The sequence below is a fragment of the Triturus cristatus genome, chromosome 12, assembly GCF_964204655.1.
Source record: "Triturus cristatus chromosome 12, aTriCri1.1, whole genome shotgun sequence".
Lineage (NCBI taxonomy): Eukaryota > Metazoa > Chordata > Amphibia > Caudata > Salamandridae > Triturus > Triturus cristatus.
In genome coordinates this window covers 661,355,639-661,376,684 of record NC_140595.1, presented here as the reverse complement: position 1 = coordinate 661,376,684, position 21,046 = coordinate 661,355,639, and the positions used below count along the sequence as shown (strand labels likewise).

The window sequence follows — 21,046 nt, the reverse complement described above, 5'->3', positions numbered from 1 at the left end:
CACATCTCCTTGGTGAAATTTGTAGGGCCTTATAACATCCTTTCTGTGGATGCAGATTCAGTCGGAACAGAGGTCCTAGTCCTCGCTCTGCCTTTCAAAGGAACTGTAAATATGCATGGCTTATTTGGCTTTGCCCGGCAGGGTGAGAATGGCGTTTGTCAGGCGTTCGTCAGGCGATCGGAAGGGGTGAGGCAATAATGTATAATTCAATGATCTTCATGATATTTTCTTGATAATATGAAAGCAGGAAAGGGAAGCTTGGCAATAAGCAATCCTAAAGCAAGGTGTGACTCCAGGGAAGAATGACTTGAAAACAACATACAGAAAGACTCATGTAAAAAGGCCCTGATGAGGCTTGAACTCATGACCCCTGGTTTACAAGACCAGTGCTCTGCCACTGAGCTACAAGGCCAGTCTGCACACAGGATGTAAATTGCAACATGTATTCTTACTGAGGTATGAATATATCTATGATTTTGAGACTCTGTATGGAAACGTAGTTGCATATGAATGTCCACGTGCGCGCACACATTGAAGACCATGCTTAAGGCACTTTTTTTGGAAGTATGAAAAACTACATTTTCATATGAGAAAATAAGAGTTTTCGCATTCAAGACCATACCGATAGCTCTAGATAGTATGTCTGCAATCAGTGACATATAGAGAACCCACTTATTAGAAGTGATCTGTCTCTGTGGGGCAGACATATGTTAACAGTCATTCATTTGAGACGGCCTAAACTTTAGGAGTAAGAGCTGCTTTCTTATCAATCTATTTATCCAAACTGGTTAATAAGCCAGGAGTGAGTGAAAGGCAATCCTCTGGAAACTCCATGAAAGATCTAATTTCTATTACGCACAAAATACTTCACTTTATTTGACATATTTGTTAAAATGGAACAGTCAGATGATCCCATCTAGCGGATCCTGGCTCTGTCTTGAAAGAGAGTGTAATTATACTACAAGAAATGCTGGCCATCAAAAGAGACTCTGATGGCTTTCCGACGAAGGTGGGATTCGAACCCACGCGTGCAGAGCACAATGGATTAGCAGTCCATCGCCTTAACCACTCGGCCACCTCGTCTGCCCTACAGCCCCATCTGAAACCTTGCTTCACAAAAGGTACTGAAGTGTCAATATACTGTACCTAAAAAAGAAAAAAACAGCTGAGGCAAGATCTCACATTCCACGTCTTCCCCCAATCAGGGACCTACATTTCATTTTTGGGAAATTCTTACTATGTGCTAATTACAAATATTCATAAGATTCCCCTAGACTTTGTCAGAACTGTCAAGATATAATTCTATGGGGTTTTGAATAGACAGAGCATATGTTATAGGACAATTATAGAATCTATTCCGTTTGGACTGTATTTTTAATAGTCATGATAACATGCTAGCATGTGAGTCGATCTTGCACAGTGAATGATGGAGCAGTGTCTGTCATCTACTTGGTCAGCTGTAGATGGCTCACCTGGGGAGATGTGAAAAGAGAGAGCTCCAGTGGCGCAATCGGTTAGCGCGCGGTACTTATACAGCAGTACTTGCACTGAGCCATGCCGAGGTTGTGAGTTCGAGCCTCACCTGTAGCAGCCGTGTTGTTTTTCATAAACCATTTCACAAAAAGTAAACTTTAAACTCAGAGTATGGACGGCCCTTGAGAGAGTCTTTACTTCTTATAGGATCTACGTGTCCTACTCCTCTGGGTGCCAAATATCACATATCCTCCGCGATGCTCAGTTTAAACATTCCATGATGTGCCATCTTGCATTTCATGCAAACACCACATCAGTGCATTTAAAAATACATTTGTAGAATAATAAATATGATGAAAACAGTGTTCTCACATGATAACCATAAACTGAAGAGCTGCAAAAAATGCTGTATCAGCTACTTACAATAAAAGGTGACTCGAAAAAACTAGCAAAAGAAGAGCATCATCATATTAAAGGTTCTATTCACCATCTTGAGTTGCACCATAGCAGCTTATGGTGCTTTTCTGCTCAGAGTGTGCCTCCAATCCCACATTCATTTTTAATTTCTTTGCAGTTTAAAAACCAACAATTACTGCTCGAAGTTCACTTTTCAAAACCATTCAACCTATTAAATGTATTTCTCTAACCTATGAATGTGGTCCATGTTCACTTTTCCTCATCTTCATCTCGATACTCCTTTGCCAGAAACCAGGTTCACTTCTTCATTCAACCCACCCATCCAAGGTCACCAAATCTTTGAAGCAAGTCTGCCTATTCTCCCTTTCTCTCTATGTACAAGATACCTTGTATCATTTGAATGGACAGCAGGAGAGAAGGATATTTATGGTGAGTGGGGGTGGGGTTTTGAGGAGTAACCTCATTTGCCTAAGAGCCGGGATATCTGGGAAAAAAAGTATTTTATGGGGGAAGACTTTCACATCTCCTTGGTGAAATTTGTAGGGCCTTATAACATCCTTTCTGTGGATGCAGATTCAGTCGGAACAGAGGTCCTAGTCCTCGCTCTGCCTTTCAAAGGAACTGTAAATATGCATGGCTTATTTGGCTTTGCCCGGCAGGGTGAGAATGGCGTTTGTCAGGCGTTCGTCAGGCGATCGGAAGGGGTGAGGCAATAATTTATAATTCAATGATCTTCATGATATTTTCTTGATAATATGAAAGCAGGAAAGGGAAGCTTGGCAATAAGCAATCCTAAAGCAAGGTGTGACTCCAGGGAAGAATGACTTGAAAACAACATACAGAAAGACTCATGTAAAAAGGCCCTGATGAGGCTTGAACTCATGACCCCTGGTTTACAAGACCAGTGCTCTGCCACTGAGCTACAAGGCCAGTCTGCACGCAGGATGTAAATTGCAACATGTATTCTTATTGAGGTATGAATATATCTATGATTTTGAGACTCTGTATGGAAACGTAGTTGCATATGAATGTCCACGTGCGCGCACACATTGAAGACCATGCTTAAGGCACTTTTTTTGGAAGTATGAAAAACTACATTTTCATATGAGAAAATAAGAGTTTTCGCATTCAAGACCATACCGATAGCTCTAGTTAGTATGTCTGCAATCAGTGACATATAGAGAACCCACTTATTAGAAGTGATCTGTCTCTGTGGGGCAGACATATGTTAACAGTCATTCATTTGAGACGGCCTAAACTTTAGGAGTAAGAGCTGCTTTCTTATCAATCTATTTATCCAAACTGGTTCATAAGCCAGGAGTGAGTGAAAGGCAATCCTCTGGAAACTCCATGAAAGATCTAATTTCTATTACGCACAAAATACTTCACTTTATTTGACATATTTGTTAAAATGGAACAGTCAGATGATCCCATCTAGCGGATCCTGGCTCTGTCTTGAAAGAGAGTGTAAATATACTACAAGAAATGCTGGCCATCAAAAGAGACTCTGATGGCTTTCCGATGAAGGTGGGATTCGAACCCACGCGTGCAGAGCACAATGGATTAGCAGTCCATCGACTTAACCACTCGGCCACCTCGTCTGCCCTACAGCCCCATCTGAAACCTTGCTTCACAAAAGGTACTGAAGTGTCAATATACTGTACCTAAAAAAGAAAAAAACAGCTGAGGCAAGATCTCACATTCCACGTCTTCCCCCAATCAGGGACCTACATTTCATTTTTGGGAAATTCTTACTATGTGCTAATTACAAATATTCATAAGATTCCCCTAGACTTTGTCAGAACTGTCAAGATATAATTCTATGGGGTTTTGAATAGACAGAGCATATGTTATAGGACAATTATAGAATCTATTCCGTTTGGACTGTATTTTTAATAGTCATGATAACATGCTAGCATGTGAGTCGATCTTGCACAGTGAATGATGGAGCAGTGTCTGTCATCTACTTGGTCAGCTGTAGATGGCTCACCTGGGGAGATGTGAAAAGAGAGAGCTCCAGTGGCGCAATCGGTTAGCGCGCGGTACTTATACAGCAGTACTTGCACTGAGCCATGCCGAGGCTGTGAGTTCGAGCCTCACCTGTAGCAGCCGTGTTGATTTTCATAAACCATTTCACAAAAAGTAAAGTTTAAACTCAGAGTATGGACGGCCCTTGCTAGAGAGTCTTTACTTCTTATAGGATCTACGTGTCCTACTCCTCAGGGTGCCAAATATCACATATCCTCCGCGATGCTCAGTTTAAACATTCCATGATGTGCCATCTTGCATTTCATGCAAACACCACATCCGTGCATTTAAAAATACATTTGTAGAATAATAAATATGATGAAAACAGTGTTCTCACATGATAACCATAAACTGAAGAGCTGCAAAAAATGCTGTATCAGCTACTTACAATAAAAGGTGACTCGAAAAAACTAGCAAAAGAAGAGCATCATCATATTAAAGGTTCTATTCACCATCTTGAGTTGCACCATAGCAGCTTATGGTGCTTTTCTGCTCAGAGTGTGCCTCCAATCCCACATTCATTTTTAATTTCTTTGCAGTTTAAAAAACAACAATTACTGCTCGAAGTTCACTTTTCAAAACCATTCAACCTATTAAATGTATTTCTCTAACCTATGAATGTGGTCCATGTTCACTTTTCCTCATCTTCATCTCGATACTCCTTTGCCAGAAACCAGGTTCACTTCTTCATTCAACCCACCCATCCAAGGTCACCAAATCTTTGAAGCAAGTCTGCCTATTCTCCCTTTCTCTCTATGTACAAGATACCTTGTATCATTTGAATGGACAGCAGGAGAGAAGGATATTTATGGTGAGTGGGGGTGGGGTTTTGAGGAGTAACCTCATTTGCCTAAGAGCCGGGGTATCTGGGAAAAAAAGTATTTTATGGGGGAAGACTTTCACATCTCCTTGGTGAAATTTGTAGGGCCTTATAACATCCTTTCTGTGGATGCAGATTCAGTCGGAACAGAGGTCCTAGTCCTCGCTCTGCCTTTCAAAGGAACTGTAAATATGCATGGCTTATTTGGCTTTGCCCGGCAGGGTGAGAATGGCGTTTGTCAGGCGTTCGTCAGGCGATCGGAAGGGGTAAGGCAATAATTTATAATTCAATGATCTTCATGATATTTTCTTGATAATATGAAAGCAGGAAAGGGAAGCTTGGCAATAAGCAATCCTAAAGCAAGGTGTGACTCCAGGGAAGAATGACTTGAAAACAACATACAGAAAGACTCATGTAAAAAGGCCCTGATGAGGCTTGAACTCATGACCCCTGGTTTACAAGACCAGTGCTCTGCCACTGAGCTACAAGGCCAGTCTGCACGCAGGATGTAAATTGCAACATGTATTCTTACTGAGGTATGAATATATCTATGATTTTGAGACTCTGTATGGAAACGTAGTTGCATATGAATGTCCACGTGCGCGCACACATTGAAGACCATGCTTAAGGCACTTTTTTTGGAAGTATGAAAAACTACATTTTCATATGAGAAAATAAGAGTTTTCGCATTCAAGACCATACCGATAGCTCTAGTTAGTATGTCTGCAATCAGTGACATATAGAGAACCCACTTATTAGAAGTGATCTGTCTCTGTGGGGCAGACATATGTTAACAGTCATTCATTTGAGACGGCCTAAACTTTAGGAGTAAGAGCTGCTTTCTTATCAATCTATTTATCCAAACTGGGTAATAAGCCAGGAGTGAGTGAAAGGCAATCCTCTGGAAACTCCATGAAAGATCTAATTTCTATTACGCACAAAATACTTCACTTTATTTGACATATTTGTTAAAATGGAACAGTCAGATGATCCCATCTAGCGGATCCTGGCTCTGTCTTGAAAGAGAGTGTAATTATACTACAAGAAATGCTGGCCATCAAAAGAGACTCTGATGGCTTTCCGACGAAGGTGGGATTCGAACCCACGCGTGCAGAGCACAATGGATTAGCAGTCCATCGCCTTAACCACTCGGCCACCTCGTCTGCCCTACAGCCCCATCTGAAACCTTGCTTCACAAAAGGTACTGAAGTGTCAATATACTGTACCTAAAAAAGAAAAAAACAGCTGAGGCAAGATCTCACATTCCACGTCTTCCCCCAATCAGGGACCTACATTTCATTTTTGGGAAATTCTTACTATGTGCTAATTACAAATATTCATAAGATTCCCCTAGACTTTGTCAGAACTGTCAAGATATAATTCTATGGGGTTTTGAATAGACAGAGCATATGTTATAGGACAATTATAGAATCTATTCCGTTTGGACTGTATTTTTAATAGTCATGATAACATGCTAGCATGTGAGTCGATCTTGCACAGTGAATGATGGAGCAGTGTCTGTCATCTACTTGGTCAGCTGTAGATGGCTCACCTGGGGAGATGTGAAAAGAGAGAGCTCCAGTGGCGCAATCGGTAAGCGCGCGGTACTTATACAGCAGTACTTGCACTGAGCCATGCCGAGGTTGTGAGTTCGAGCCTCACCTGTAGCAGCCGTGTTGATTTTCATAAACCATTTCACAAAAAGTAAAGTTTAAACTCAGAGTATGGACGGCCCTTGAGAGAGTCTTTACTTCTTATAGGATCTACGTGTCCTACTCCTCTGGGTGCCAAATATCACATATCCTCCGCGATGCTCAGTTTAAACATTCCATGATGTGCCATCTTGCATTTCATGCAAACACCACATCAGTGCATTTAAAAATACATTTGTAGAATAATAAATATGATGAAAACAGTGTTCTCACATGATAACCATAAACTGAAGAGCTGCAAAAAATGCTGTATCAGCTACTTACAATAAAAGGTGACTCGAAAAAACTAGCAAAAGAAGAGCATCATCATATTAAAGGTTCTATTCACCATCTTGAGTTGCACCATAGCAGCTTATGGTGCTTTTCTGCTCAGAGTGTGCCTCCAATCCCACATTCATTTTTAATTTCTTTGCAGTTTAAAAAACAACAATTACTGCTCGAAGTTCACTTTTCAAAACCATTCAACCTATTAAATGTATTTCTCTAACCTATGAATGTGGTCCATGTTCACTTTTCCTCATCTTCATCTCGATACTCCTTTGCCAGAAACCAGGTTCACTTCTTCATTCAACCCACCCATCCAAGGTCACCAAATCTTTGAAGCAAGTCTGCCTATTCTCCCTTTCTCTCTATGTACAAGATACCTTGTATCATTTGAATGGACAGCAGGAGAGAAGGATATTTATGGTGAGTGGGGGTGGGGTTTTGAGGAGTAACCTCATTTGCCTAAGAGCCGGGGTATCTGGGAAAAAAAGTATTTTATGGGGGAAGACTTTCACATCTCCTTGGTGAAATTTGTAGCGCCTTATAACATCCTTTCTGTGGATGCAGATTCAGTCGGAACAGAGGTCCTAGTCCTCGCTCTGCCTTTCAAAGGAACTGTAAATATGCATGGCTTATTTGGCTTTGCCCGGCAGGGCTTGCCCGGCAGGGTGAGAATGGCGTTCGTCAGGCGTTCGTCAGGCGATCGGAAGGGGTGAGGCAATAATTTATAATTCAATGATCTTCATGATATTTTCTTGATAATATGAAAGCAGGAAAGGGAAGCTTGGCAATAAGCAATCCTAAAGCAAGGTGTGACTCCAGGGAAGAATGACTTGAAAACAACATACAGAAAGACTCATGTAAAAAGGCCCTGATGAGGCTTGAACTCATGACCCCTGGTTTACAAGACCAGTGCTCTGCCACTGAGCTACAAGGCCAGTCTGCACGCAGGATGTAAATTGCAACATGTATTCTTACTGAGGTATGAATATATCTATGATTTTGAGACTCTGTATGGAAACGTAGTTGCATATGAATGTCCACGTGCGCGCACACATTGAAGACCATGCTTAAGGCACTTTTTTTGGAAGTATGAAAAACTACATTTTCATATGAGAAAATAAGAGTTTTCGCATTCAAGACCATACCGATAGCTCTAGTTAGTATGTCTGCAATCAGTGACATATAGAGAACCCACTTATTAGAAGTGATCTGTCTCTGTGGGGCAGACATATGTTAACAGTCATTCATTTGAGACGGCCTAAACTTTAGGAGTAAGAGCTGCTTTCTTATCAATCTATTTATCCAAACTGGGTAATAAGCCAGGAGTGAGTGAAAGGCAATCCTCTGGAAACTCCATGAAAGATCTAATTTCTATTACGCACAAAATACTTCACTTTATTTGACATATTTGTTAAAATGGAACAGTCAGATGATCCCATCTAGCGGATCCTGGCTCTGTCTTGAAAGAGAGTGTAATTATACTACAAGAAATGCTGGCCATCAAAAGAGACTCTGATGGCTTTCCGACGAAGGTGGGATTCGAACCCACGCGTGCAGAGCACAATGGATTAGCAGTCCATCGCCTTAACCACTCGGCCACCTCGTCTGCCCTACAGCCCCATCTGAAACCTTGCTTCACAAAAGGTACTGAAGTGTCAATATACTGTACCTAAAAAAGAAAAAAACAGCTGAGGCAAGATCTCACATTCCACGTCTTCCCCCAATCAGGGACCTACATTTCATTTTTGGGAAATTCTTACTATGTGCTAATTACAAATATTCATAAGATTCCCCTAGACTTTGTCAGAACTGTCAAGATATAATTCTATGGGGTTTTGAATAGACAGAGCATATGTTATAGGACAATTATAGAATCTATTCCGTTTGGACTGTATTTTTAATAGTCATGATAACATGCTAGCATGTGAGTCGATCTTGCACAGTGAATGATGGAGCAGTGTCTGTCATCTACTTGGTCAGCTGTAGATGGCTCACCTGGGGAGATGTGAAAAGAGAGAGCTCCAGTGGCGCAATCGGTTAGCGCGCGGTACTTATACAGCAGTACTTGCACTGAGCCATGCCGAGGTTGTGAGTTCGAGCCTCACCTGTAGCAGCCGTGTTGATTTTCATAAACCATTTCACAAAAAGTAAAGTTTAAACTCAGAGTATGGACGGCCCTTGAGAGAGTCTTTACTTCTTATAGGATCTACGTGTCCTACTCCTCTGGGTGCCAAATATCACATATCCTCCGCGATGCTCAGTTTAAACATTCCATGATGTGCCATCTTGCATTTCATGCAAACACCACATCAGTGCATTTAAAAATACATTTGTAGAATAATAAATATGATGAAAACAGTGTTCTCACATGATAACCATAAACTGAAGAGCTGCAAAAAATGCTGTATCAGCTACTTACAATAAAAGGTGACTCGAAAAAACTAGCAAAAGAAGAGCATCATCATATTAAAGGTTCTATTCACCATCTTGAGTTGCACCATAGCAGCTTATGGTGCTTTTCTGCTCAGAGTGTGCCTCCAATCCCACATTCATTTTTAATTTCTTTGCAGTTTAAAAACCAACAATTACTGCTCGAAGTTCACTTTTCAAAACCATTCAACCTATTAAATGTATTTCTCTAACCTATGAATGTGGTCCATGTTCACTTTTCCTCATCTTCATCTCGATACTCCTTTCCCAGAAACCAGGTTCACTTCTTCATTCAACCCACCCATCCAAGGTCACCAAATCTTTGAAGCAAGTCTGCCTATTCTCCCTTTCTCTCTATGTACAAGATACCTTGTATCATTTGAATGGACAGCAGGAGAGAAGGATATTTATGGTGAGTGGGGGTGGGGTTTTGAGGAGTAACCTCATTTGCCTAAGAGCCGGGGTATCTGGGAAAAAAAGTATTTTATGGGGGAAGACTTTCACATCTCCTTGGTGAAATTTGTAGGGCCTTATAACATCCTTTCTGTGGATGCAGATTCAGTCGGAACAGAGGTCCTAGTCCTCGCTCTGCCTTTCAAAGGAACTGTAAATATGCATGGCTTATTTGGCTTTGCCCGGCAGGGCTTGCCCGGCAGGGTGAGAATGGCGTTTGTCAGGCGTTCGTCAGGCGATCGGAAGGGGTGAGGCAATAATTTATAATTCAATGATTTTCATGATATTTTCTTGATAATATGAAAGCAGGAAAGGGAAGCTTGGCAATAAGCAATCCTAAAGCAAGGTGTGACTCCAGGGAAGAATGACTTGAAAACAACATACAGAAAGACTCATGTAAAAAGGCCCTGATGAGGCTTGAACTCATGACCCCTGGTTTACAAGACCAGTGCTCTGCCACTGAGCTACAAGGCCAGTCTGCACGCAGGATGTAAATTGCAACATGTATTCTTACTGAGGTATGAATATATCTATGATTTTGAGACTCTGTATGGAAACGTAGTTGCATATGAATGTCCACGTGCGCGCACACATTGAAGACCATGCTTAAGGCACTTTTTTTGGAAGTATGAAAAACTACATTTTCATATGAGAAAATAAGAGTTTTCGCATTCAAGACCATACCGATAGCTCTAGTTAGTATGTCTGCAATCAGTGACATATAGAGAACCCACTTATTAGAAGTGATCTGTCTCTGTGGGGCAGACATATGTTAACAGTCGTTCATTTGAGACGGCCTAAACTTTAGGAGTAAGAGCTGCTTTCTTATCAATCTATTTATCCAAACTGGTTAATAAGCCAGGAGTGAGTGAAAGGCAATCCTCTGGAAACTCCATGAAAGATCTAATTTCTATTACGCACAAAATACTTCACTTTATTTGACATATTTGTTAAAATGGAACAGTCAGATGATCCCATCTAGCGGATCATGGCTCTGTCTTGAAAGAGAGTGTAATTATACTACAAGAAATGCTGGCCATCAAAAGAGACTCTGATGGCTTTCCGACAAAGGTGGGATTCGAACCCACGCGTGCAGAGCACAATGGATTAGCAGTCCATCGCCTTAACCACTCGGCCACCTCGTCTGCCCTACAGCCCCATCTGAAACCTTGCTTCACAAAAGGTACTGAAGTGTCAATATACTGTACCTAAAAAAGAAAAAAACAGCTGAGGCAAGATCTCACATTCCACGTCTTCCCCCAATCAGGGACCTACATTTCATTTTTGGGAAATTCTTACTATGTGCTAATTACAAATATTCATACGATTCCCCTAGACTTTGTCAGAACTGTCAAGATATAATTCTATGGGGTTTTGAATAGACAGAGCATATGTTATAGGACAATTATAGAATCTATTCCGTTTGGACTGTATTTTTAATAGTCATGATAACATGCTAGCATGTGAGTCGATCTTGCACAGTGAATGATGGAGCAGTGTCTGTCATCTACTTGGTCAGCTGTAGATGGCTCACCTGGGGAGATGTGAAAAGAGAGAGCTCCAGTGGCGCAATCGGTTAGCGCGCGGTACTTATACAGCAGTACTTGCACTGAGCCATGCCGAGGTTGTGAGTTCGAGCCTCACCTGTAGCAGCCGTGTTGATTTTCATAAACCATTTCACAAAAAGTAAAGTTTAAACTCAGAGTATGGACGGCCCTTGCTAGAGAGTCTTTACTTCTTATAGGATCTACGTGTCCTACTCCTCTGGGTGCCAAATATCACATATCCTCCGCGATGCTCAGTTTAAACATTCCATGATGTGCCATCTTGCATTTCATGCAAACACCACATCAGTGCATTTAAAAATACATTTGTAGAATAATAAATATGATGAAAACAGTGTTCTCACATGATAACCATAAACTGAAGAGCTGCAAAAAATGCTGTATCAGCTACTTACAATAAAAGGTGACTCGAAAAAACTAGCAAAAAAAGAGCATCATCATATTAAAGGTTCTATTCACCATCTTGAGTTGCACCATAGCAGCTTATGCTGCTTTTCTGCTCAGAGTGTGCCTCCAATCCCACATTCATTTTTAATTTCTTTGCAGTTTAAAAACCAACAATTACTGCTCGAAGTTCACTTTTCAAAACCATTCAACCTATTAAATGTATTTCTCTAACCTATGAATGTGGTCCATGCTCACTTTTCCTCATCTTCATCTCGATACTCCTTTCCCAGAAACCAGGTTCACTTCTTCATTCAACCCACCCATCCAAGGTCACCAAATCTTTGAAGCAAGTCTGCCTATTCTCCCTTTCTCTCTATGTACAAGATACCTTGTATCATTTGAATGGACAGCAGGAGAGAAGGATATTTATGGTGAGTGGGGGTGGGGTTTTGAGGAGTAACCTCATTTGCCTAAGAGCCGGGGTATCTGGGAAAAAAAGTATTTTATGGGGGAAGACTTTCACATCTCCTTGGTGAAATTTGTAGGGCCTTATAACATCCTTTCTGTGGATGCAGATTCAGTCGGAACAGAGGTCCTAGTCCTCGCTCTGCCTTTCAAAGGAACTGTAAATATGCATGGCTTATTTGGCTTTGCCCGGCAGGGTGAGAATGGCGTTTGTCAGGCGTTCGTCAGGCGATCGGAAGGGGTGAGGCAATAATGTATAATTCAATGATCTTCATGATATTTTCTTGATAATATGAAAGCAGGAAAGGGAAGCTTGGCAATAAGCAATCCTAAAGCAAGGTGTGAGTCCAGGGAAGAATGACTTGAAAACAACATACAGAAAGACTCATGTAAAAAGGCCCTGATGAGGCTTGAACTCATGACCCCTGGTTTACAAGACCAGTGCTCTGCCACTGAGCTACAAGGCCAGTCTGCACGCAGGATGTAAATTGCAACATGTATTCTTACTGAGGTATGAATATATCTATGATTTTGAGACTCTGTATGGAAACGTAGTTGCATATGAATGTCCACGTGCGCGCACACATTGAAGACCATGCTTAAGGCACTTTTTTTGGAAGTATGAAAAACTACATTTTCATATGAGAAAATAAGAGTTTTCGCATTCAAGACCATACCGATAGCTCTAGTTAGTATGTCTGCAATCAGTGACATATAGAGAACCCACTTATTAGAAGTGATCTGTCTCTGTGGGGCAGACATATGTTAACAGTCATTCATTTGAGACTGCCTAAACTTTAGGAGTAAGAGCTGCTTTCTTATCAATCTATTTATCCAAACTGGTTCATAAGCCAGGAGTGAGTGAAAGGCAATCCTCTGGAAACTCCATGAAAGATCTAATTTCTATTACGCACAAAATACTTCACTTTATTTGACATATTTGTTAATATGGAACAGTCAGATGATCCCATCTAGCGGATCCTGGCTCTGTCTTGAAAGAGAGTGTAATTATACTACAAGAAATGCTGGCCATCAAAAGAGACTCTGATGGCTTTCCGACGAAGGTGGGATTCGAACCCACGCATGCAGAGCACAATGGATTAGCAGTCCATCGCCTTAACCACTCGGCCACCTCGTCTGCCCTACAGCCCCATCTGAAACCTTGCTTCACAAAAGGTACTGAAGTGTCAATATACTGTACCTAAAAAAGAAAAAAACAGCTGAGGCAAGATCTCACATTCCACGTCTTCCCCCAATCAGGGACCTACATTTCATTTTTGGGAAATTCTTACTATGTGCTAATTACAAATATTCATAAGATTCCCCTAGACTTTGTCAGAACTGTCAAGATATAATTCTATGGGGTTTTGAATAGACAGAGCATATGTTATAGGACAATTATAGAATCTATTCCGTTTGGACTGTATTTTTAATAGTCATGATAACATGCTAGCATGTGAGTCGATCTTGCACAGTGAATGATGGAGCAGTGTCTGTCATCTACTTGGTCAGCTGTAGATGGCTCACCTGGGGAGATGTGAAAAGAGAGAGCTCCAGTGGCGCAATCGGTTAGCGCGCGGTACTTATACAGCAGTACTTGCACTGAGCCATGCCGAGGTTGTGAGTTCGAGCCTCACCTGGAGCAGCCGTGTTGTTTTTCATAAACCATTTCACAAAAAGTAAAGTTTAAACTCAGAGTATGGACGGCCCTTGCTAGAGAGTCTTTACTTCTTATAGGATCTACGTGTCCTACTCCTCTGGGTGCCAAATATCACATATCCTCCGCGATGCTCAGTTTAAACATTCCATGATGTGCCATCTTGCATTTCATGCAAACACCACATCAGTGCATTTAAAAATACATTTGTAGAATAATAAATATGATGAAAACTGTGTTCTCACATGATAACCATAAACTGAAGAGCTGCAAAAAATGCTGTATCAGCTACTTACAATAAAAGGTGACTCGAAAAAACTAGCAAAAGAAGAGCATCATCATATTAAAGGTTCTATTCACCATCTTGAGTTGCACCATAGCAGCTTATGGTGCTTTTCTGTTCAGAGTGTGCCTCCAATCCCACATTCATTTTTAATTTCTTTGCAGTTTAAAAACCAACAATTACTGCTCGAAGTTCACTTTTCAAAACCATTCAACCTATTAAATGTATTTCTCTAACCTATGAATGTGGTCCATGTTCACTTTTCCTCATCTTCATCTCGATACTCCTTTCCCAGAAACCAGGTTCACTTCTTCATTCAACCCACCCATCCAAAGTCACCAAATCTTTGAAGCAAGTCTGCCTATTCTCCCTTTCTCTCTATGTACAAGATACCTTGTATCATTTGAATGGACAGCAGGAGAGAAGGATATTTATGGTGAGTGGGGGTGGGGTTTTGAGGAGTAACCTCATTTGCCTAAGAGCCGGGGTATCTGGGAAAAAAAGTATTTTATGGGGGAAGACTTTCACATCTCCTTGGTGAAATTTGTAGGGCCTTATAACATCCTTTCTGTGGATGCAGATTCAGTCGGAACAGAGGTCCTAGTCCTCGCTCTGCCTTTCAAAGGAACTGTAAATATGCATGGCTTATTTGGCTTTGCCCGGCAGGGTGAGAATGGCGTTTGTCAGGCGTTCGTCAGGCGATCGGAAGGGGTGAGGCAATAATGTATAATTCAATGATCTTCATGATATTTTCTTGATAATATGAAAGCAGGAAAGGGAAGCTTGGCAATAAGCAATCCTAAAGCAAGGTGTGACTCCAGGGAAGAATGACTTGAAAACAACATACAGAAAGACTCATGTAAAAAGGCCCTGATGAGGCTTGAACTCATGACCCCTGGTTTACAAGACCAGTGCTCTGCCACTGAGCTACAAGGCCAGTCTGCACACAGGATGTAAATTGCAACATGTATTCTTACTGAGGTATGAATATATCTATGATTTTGAGACTCTGTATGGAAACGTAGTTGCATATGAATGTCCACGTGCGCGCACACATTGAAGACCATGCTTAAGGCACTTTTTTTGGAAGTATGAAAAACTACATTTTCATATGAGAAAATAAGAGTTTTCGCATTCAAGACCATACCGATAGCTCTAGATAGTATGTCTGCAATCAGTGACATATAGAGAACCCACTTATTAGAAGTGATCTGTCTCTGTGGGGCAGACATATGTTAACAGTCATTCATTTGAGACGGCCTAAACTTTAGGAGTAAGAGCTGCTTTCTTATCAATCTATTTATCCAAACTGGTTAATAAGCCAGGAGTGAGTGAAAGGCAATCCTCTGGAAACTCCATGAAAGATCTAATTTCTATTACGCACAAAATACTTCACTTTATTTGACATATTTGTTAAAATGGAACAGTCAGATGATCCCATCTAGCGGATCCTGGCTCTGTCTTGAAAGAGAGTGTAATTATACTACAAGAAATGCTGGCCATCAAAAGAGACTCTGATGGCTTTCCGACGAAGGTGGGATTCGAACCCACGCGTGCAGAGCACAATGGATTAGCAGTCCATCGCCTTAACCACTCGGCCACCTCGTCTGCCCTACAGCCCCATCTGAAACCTTGCTTCACAAAAGGTACTGAAGTGTCAATATACTGTACCTAAAAAAGAAAAAAACAGCTGAGGCAAGATCTCACATTCCACGTCTTCCCCCAATCAGGGACCTACATTTCATTTTTGGGAAATTCTTACTATGTGCTAATTACAAATATTCATAAGATTCCCCTAGACTTTGTCAGAACTGTCAAGATATAATTCTATGGGGTTTTGAATAGACAGAGCATATGTTATAGGACAATTATAGAATCTATTCCGTTTGGACTGTATTTTTAATAGTCATGATAACATGCTAGCATGTGAGTCGATCTTGCACAGTGAATGATGGAGCAGTGTCTGTCATCTACTTGGTCAGCTGTAGATGGCTCACCTGGGGAGATGTGAAAAGAGAGAGCTCCAGTGGCGCAATCGGTTAGCGCGCGGTACTTATACAGCAGTACTTGCACTGAGCCATGCCGAGGTTGTGAGTTCGAGCCTCACCTGGAGCAGCCGTGTTGTTTTTCATAAACCATTTCACAAAAAGTAAAGTTTAAACTCAGAGTATGGACGGCCCTTGCTAGAGAGTCTTTACTTCTTATAGGATCTACGTGTCCTACTCCTCTGGGTGCCAAATATCACATATCCTCCGCGATGCTCAGTTTAAACATTCCATGATGTGCCATCTTGCATTTCATGCAAACACCACATCAGTGCATTTAAAAATACATTTGTAGAATAATAAATATGATGAAAACTGTGTTCTCACATGATAACCATAAACTGAAGAGCTGCAAAAAATGCTGTATCAGCTACTTTCAATAAAAGGTGACTCGAAAAAACTAGCAAAAGAAGAGCATCATCATATTAAAGGTTCTATTCACCATCTTGAGTTGCACCATAGCAGCTTATGGTGCTTTTCTGTTCAGAGTGTGCCTCCAATCCCACATTCATTTTTAATTTCTTTGCAGTTTAAAAACCAACAATTACTGCTCGAAGTTCACTTTTCAAAACCATTCAACCTATTAAATGTATTTCTCTAACCTATGAATGTGGTCCATGTTCACTTTTCCTCATCTTCATCTCGATACTCCTTTCCCAGAAACCAGGTTCACTTCTTCATTCAACCCACCCATCCAAAGTCACCAAATCTTTGAAGCAAGTCTGCCTATTCTCCCTTTCTCTCTATGTACAAGATACCTTGTATCATTTGAATGGACAGCAGGAGAGAAGGATATTTATGGTGAGTGGGGGTGGGGTTTTGAGGAGTAACCTCATTTGCCTAAGAGCCGGGGTATCTGGGAAAAAAAGTATTTTATGGGGGAAGACTTTCACATCTCCTTGGTGAAATTTGTAGGGCCTTATAACATCCTTTCTGTGGATGCAGATTCAGTCGGAACAGAGGTCCTAGTCCTCGCTCTGCCTTTCAAAGGAACTGTAAATATGCATGGCTTATTTGGCTTTGCCCGGCAGGGTGAGAATGGCGTTTGTCAGGCGTTCGTCAGGCGATCGGAAGGGGTGAGGCAATAATGTATAATTCAATGATCTTCATGATATTTTCTTGATAATATGAAAGCAGGAAAGGGAAGCTTGGCAATAAGCAATCCTAAAGCAAGGTGTGACTCCAGGGAAGAATGACTTGAAAACAACATACAGAAAGACTCATGTAAAAAGGCCCTGATGAGGCTTGAACTCATGACCCCTGGTTTACAAGACCAGTGCTCTGCCACTGAGCTACAAGGCCAGTCTGCACACAGGATGTAAATTGCAACATGTATTCTTACTGAGGTATGAATATATCTATGATTTTGAGACTCTGTATGGAAACGTAGTTGCATATGAATGTCCACGTGCGCGCACACATTGAAGACCATGCTTAAGGCACTTTTTTTGGAAGTATGAAAAACTACATTTTCATATGAGAAAATAAGAGTTTTCGCATTCAAGACCATACCGATAGCTCTAGATAGTATGTCTGCAATCAGTGACATATAGAGAACCCACTTATTAGAAGTGATCTGTCTCTGTGGGGCAGACATATGTTAACAGTCATTCATTTGAGACGGCCTAAACTTTAGGAGTAAGAGCTGCTTTCTTATCAATCTATTTATCCAAACTGGTTAATAAGCCAGGAGTGAGTGAAAGGCAATCCTCTGGAAACTCCATGAAAGATCTAATTTCTATTACGCACAAAATACTTCACTTTATTTGACATATTTGTTAAAATGGAACAGTCAGATGATCCCATCTAGCGGATCCTGGCTCTGTCTTGAAAGAGAGTGTAATTATACTACAAGAAATGCTGGCCATCAAAAGAGACTCTGATGGCTTTCCGACGAAGGTGGGATTCGAACCCACGCGTGCAGAGCACAATGGATTAGCAGTCCATCGCCTTAACCACTCGGCCACCTCGTCTGCCCTACAGCCCCATCTGAAACCTTGCTTCACAAAAGGTACTGAAGTGTCAATATACTGTACCTAAAAAAGAAAAAAACAGCTGAGGCAAGATCTCACATTCCACGTCTTCCCCCAATCAGGGACCTACATTTCATTTTTGGGAAATTCTTACTATGTGCTAATTACAAATATTCATAAGATTCCCCTAGACTTTGTCAGAACTGTCAAGATATAATTCTATGGGGTTTTGAATAGACAGAGCATATGTTATAGGACAATTATAGAATCTATTCCGTTTGGACTGTATTTTTAATAGTCATGATAACATGCTAGCATGTGAGTCGATCTTGCACAGTGAATGATGGAGCAGTGTCTGTCATCTACTTGGTCAGCTGTAGATGGCTCACCTGGGGAGATGTGAAAAGAGAGAGCTCCAGTGGCGCAATCGGTTAGCGTGCGGTACTTATACAGCAGTACTTGCACTGAGCCATGCCGAGGTTGTGAGTTCGAGCCTCACCTGTAGCAGCCGTGTTGTTTTTCATAAACCATTTCACAAAAAGTAAACTTTAAACTCAGAGTATGGACGGCCCTTGAGAGAGTCTTTACTTCTTATAGGATCTACGTGTCCTACTCCTCTGGGTGCCAAATATCACATATCCTCCGCGATGCTCAGTTTAAACATTCCATGATGTGCCATCTTGCATTTCATGCAAACACCACATCAGTGCATTTAAAAATACATTTGTAGAATAATAAATATGATGAAAACAGTGTTCTCACATGATAACCATAAACTGAAGAGCTGCAAAAAATGCTGTATCAGCTACTTACAATAAAAGGTGACTCGAAAAAACTAGCAAAAGAAGAGCATCATCATATTAAAGGTTCTATTCACCATCTTGAGTTGCACCATAGCAGCTTATGGTGCTTTTCTGCTCAGAGTGTGCCTCCAATCCCACATTCATTTTTAATTTCTTTGCAGTTTAAAAACCAACAATTACTGCTCGAAGTTCACTTTTCAAAACCATTCAACCTATTAAATGTATTTCTCTAACCTATGAATGTGGTCCATGTTCACTTTTCCTCATCTTCATCTCGATACTCCTTTGCCAGAAACCAGGTTCACTTCTTCATTTAACCCACCCATCCAAGGTCACCAAATCTTTGAAGCAAGTCTGCCTATTCTCCCTTTCTCTCTATGTACAAGATACCTTGTATCATTTGAATGGACAGCAGGAGAGAAGGATATTTATGGTGAGTGGGGGTGGGGTTTTGAGGAGTAACCTCATTTGCCTAAGAGCCGGGGTATCTGGGAAAAAAAGTATTTTATGGGGGAAGACTTTCACATCTCCTTGGTGAAATTTGTAGGGCCTTATAACATCCTTTCTGTGGATGCAGATTCAGTCGGAACAGAGGTCCTAGTCCTCGCTCTGCCTTTCAAAGGAACTGTAAATATGCATGGCTTATTTGGCTTTGCCCGGCAGGGTGAGAATGGCGTTTGTCAGGCGTTCGTCAGGCGATCGGAAGGGGTGAGGCAATAATTTATAATTCAATGATCTTCATGATATTTTCTTGATAATATGAAAGCAGGAAAGGGAAGCTTGGCAATAAGCAATCCTAAAGCAAGGTGTGACTCCAGGGAAGAATGACTTGAAAACAACATACAGAAAGACTCATGTAAAAAGGCCCTGATGAGGCTTGAACTCATGACCCCTGGTTTACAAGACCAGTGCTCTGCCACTGAGCTACAAGGCCAGTCTGCACGCAGGATGTAAATTGCAACATGTATTCTTACTGAGGTATGAATATATCTATGATTTTGAGACTCTGTATGGAAACGTAGTTGCATATGAATGTCCACGTGCGCGCACACATTGAAGACCATGCTTAAGGCACTTTTTTTGGAAGTATGAAAAACTACATTTTCATATGAGAAAATAAGAGTTTTCGCATTCAAGACCATACCGATAGCTCTAGTTAGTATGTCTGCAATCAGTGACATATAGAGAACCCACTTATTAGAAGTGATCTGTCTCTGTGGGGCAGACATATGTTAACAGTCATTCATTTGAGACGGCCTAAACTTTAGGAGTAAGAGCTGCTTTCTTATCAATCTATTTATCCAAACTGGTTCATAAGCCAGGAGTGAGTGAAAGGCAATCCTCTGGAAACTCCATGAAAGATCTAATTTCTATTACGCACAAAATACTTCACTTTATTTGACATATTTGTTAAAATGGAACAGTCAGATGATCCCATCTAGCGGATCCTGGCTCTGTCTTGAAAGAGAGTGTAATTATACTACAAGAAATGCTGGCCATCAAAAGAGACTCTGATGGCTTTCCGATGAAGGTGGGATTCGAACCCACGCGTGCAGAGCACAATGGATTAGCAGTCCATCGACTTAACCACTCGGCCACCTCGTCTGCCCTACAGCCCCATCTGAAACCTTGCTTCACAAAAGGTACTGAAGTGTCAATATACTGTACCTAAAAAAGAAAAAAACAGCTGAGGCAAGATCTCACATTCCACGTCTTCCCCCAATCAGGGACCTACATTTCATTTTTGGGAAATTCTTACTATGTGCTAATTACAAATATTCATAAGATTCCCCTAGACTTTGTCAGAACTGTCAAGATATAATTCTATGGGGTTTTGAATAGACAGAGCATATGTTATAGGACAATTATAGAATCTATTCCGTTTGGACTGTATTTTTAATAGTCATGATAACATGCTAGCATGTGAGTCGATCTTGCACAGTGAATGATGGAGCAGTGTCTGTCATCTACTTGGTCAGCTGTAGATGGCTCACCTGGGGAGATGTGAAAAGAGAGAGCTCCAGTGGCGCAATCGGTTAGCGCGCGGTACTTATACAGCAGTACTTGCACTGAGCCATGCCGAGGCTGTGAGTTCGAGCCTCACCTGTAGCAGCCGTGTTGATTTTCATAAACCATTTCACAAAAAGTAAAGTTTAAACTCAGAGTATGGACGGCCCTTGCTAGAGAGTCTTTACTTCTTATAGGATCTACGTGTCCTACTCCTCAGGGTGCCAAATATCACATATCCTCCGCGATGCTCAGTTTAAA

At 41.2% G+C, this 21,046-nt stretch overlaps 17 non-coding genes across 17 annotated transcripts; 2 read left to right on the top strand and 15 right to left on the bottom strand.

Annotated features, from left to right (window-relative positions):
- Positions 1-340: 340 nt before the first annotated feature.
- Positions 341-412, bottom strand: TRNAT-UGU (transfer RNA threonine (anticodon UGU)). Its single transcript has one exon. It is a non-coding gene; the product is annotated as a tRNA-Thr (tRNA).
- Positions 413-1,001: 589 nt separating this feature from the next.
- Positions 1,002-1,083, bottom strand: TRNAS-GCU (transfer RNA serine (anticodon GCU)). Its single transcript has one exon. It is a non-coding gene; the product is annotated as a tRNA-Ser (tRNA).
- A 1,665-nt stretch (positions 1,084-2,748) lies between these two features.
- Positions 2,749-2,820, bottom strand: TRNAT-UGU (transfer RNA threonine (anticodon UGU)). Its single transcript has one exon. It is a non-coding gene; the product is annotated as a tRNA-Thr (tRNA).
- A 2,338-nt stretch (positions 2,821-5,158) lies between these two features.
- Positions 5,159-5,230, bottom strand: TRNAT-UGU (transfer RNA threonine (anticodon UGU)). Its single transcript has one exon. It is a non-coding gene; the product is annotated as a tRNA-Thr (tRNA).
- Positions 5,231-5,819: 589 nt separating this feature from the next.
- Positions 5,820-5,901, bottom strand: TRNAS-GCU (transfer RNA serine (anticodon GCU)). Its single transcript has one exon. It is a non-coding gene; the product is annotated as a tRNA-Ser (tRNA).
- A 1,679-nt stretch (positions 5,902-7,580) lies between these two features.
- On the bottom strand, positions 7,581-7,652 carry TRNAT-UGU (transfer RNA threonine (anticodon UGU)). Its single transcript has one exon. It is a non-coding gene; the product is annotated as a tRNA-Thr (tRNA).
- Positions 7,653-8,241: 589 nt separating this feature from the next.
- TRNAS-GCU (transfer RNA serine (anticodon GCU)) lies at positions 8,242-8,323 on the bottom strand. The gene has a single exon. It is a non-coding gene; the product is annotated as a tRNA-Ser (tRNA).
- Positions 8,324-10,002: 1,679 nt separating this feature from the next.
- On the bottom strand, positions 10,003-10,074 carry TRNAT-UGU (transfer RNA threonine (anticodon UGU)). Its single transcript has one exon. It is a non-coding gene; the product is annotated as a tRNA-Thr (tRNA).
- Positions 10,075-10,663: 589 nt separating this feature from the next.
- TRNAS-GCU (transfer RNA serine (anticodon GCU)) lies at positions 10,664-10,745 on the bottom strand. Its single transcript has one exon. It is a non-coding gene; the product is annotated as a tRNA-Ser (tRNA).
- A 1,667-nt stretch (positions 10,746-12,412) lies between these two features.
- On the bottom strand, positions 12,413-12,484 carry TRNAT-UGU (transfer RNA threonine (anticodon UGU)). Its single transcript has one exon. It is a non-coding gene; the product is annotated as a tRNA-Thr (tRNA).
- Positions 12,485-13,567: 1,083 nt separating this feature from the next.
- Positions 13,568-13,662, top strand: TRNAI-UAU (transfer RNA isoleucine (anticodon UAU)). The gene is made up of 2 exons: positions 13,568-13,605; positions 13,627-13,662. It is a non-coding gene; the product is annotated as a tRNA-Ile (tRNA).
- A 1,160-nt stretch (positions 13,663-14,822) lies between these two features.
- Positions 14,823-14,894, bottom strand: TRNAT-UGU (transfer RNA threonine (anticodon UGU)). Its single transcript has one exon. It is a non-coding gene; the product is annotated as a tRNA-Thr (tRNA).
- A 589-nt stretch (positions 14,895-15,483) lies between these two features.
- On the bottom strand, positions 15,484-15,565 carry TRNAS-GCU (transfer RNA serine (anticodon GCU)). The gene has a single exon. It is a non-coding gene; the product is annotated as a tRNA-Ser (tRNA).
- Positions 15,566-15,977: 412 nt separating this feature from the next.
- Positions 15,978-16,072, top strand: TRNAI-UAU (transfer RNA isoleucine (anticodon UAU)). Its single transcript has 2 exons — positions 15,978-16,015; positions 16,037-16,072. It is a non-coding gene; the product is annotated as a tRNA-Ile (tRNA).
- A 1,160-nt stretch (positions 16,073-17,232) lies between these two features.
- TRNAT-UGU (transfer RNA threonine (anticodon UGU)) lies at positions 17,233-17,304 on the bottom strand. The gene has a single exon. It is a non-coding gene; the product is annotated as a tRNA-Thr (tRNA).
- Positions 17,305-17,893: 589 nt separating this feature from the next.
- On the bottom strand, positions 17,894-17,975 carry TRNAS-GCU (transfer RNA serine (anticodon GCU)). Its single transcript has one exon. It is a non-coding gene; the product is annotated as a tRNA-Ser (tRNA).
- A 1,665-nt stretch (positions 17,976-19,640) lies between these two features.
- Positions 19,641-19,712, bottom strand: TRNAT-UGU (transfer RNA threonine (anticodon UGU)). Its single transcript has one exon. It is a non-coding gene; the product is annotated as a tRNA-Thr (tRNA).
- Between the last annotated feature and the right edge of the window lie 1,334 nt (positions 19,713-21,046).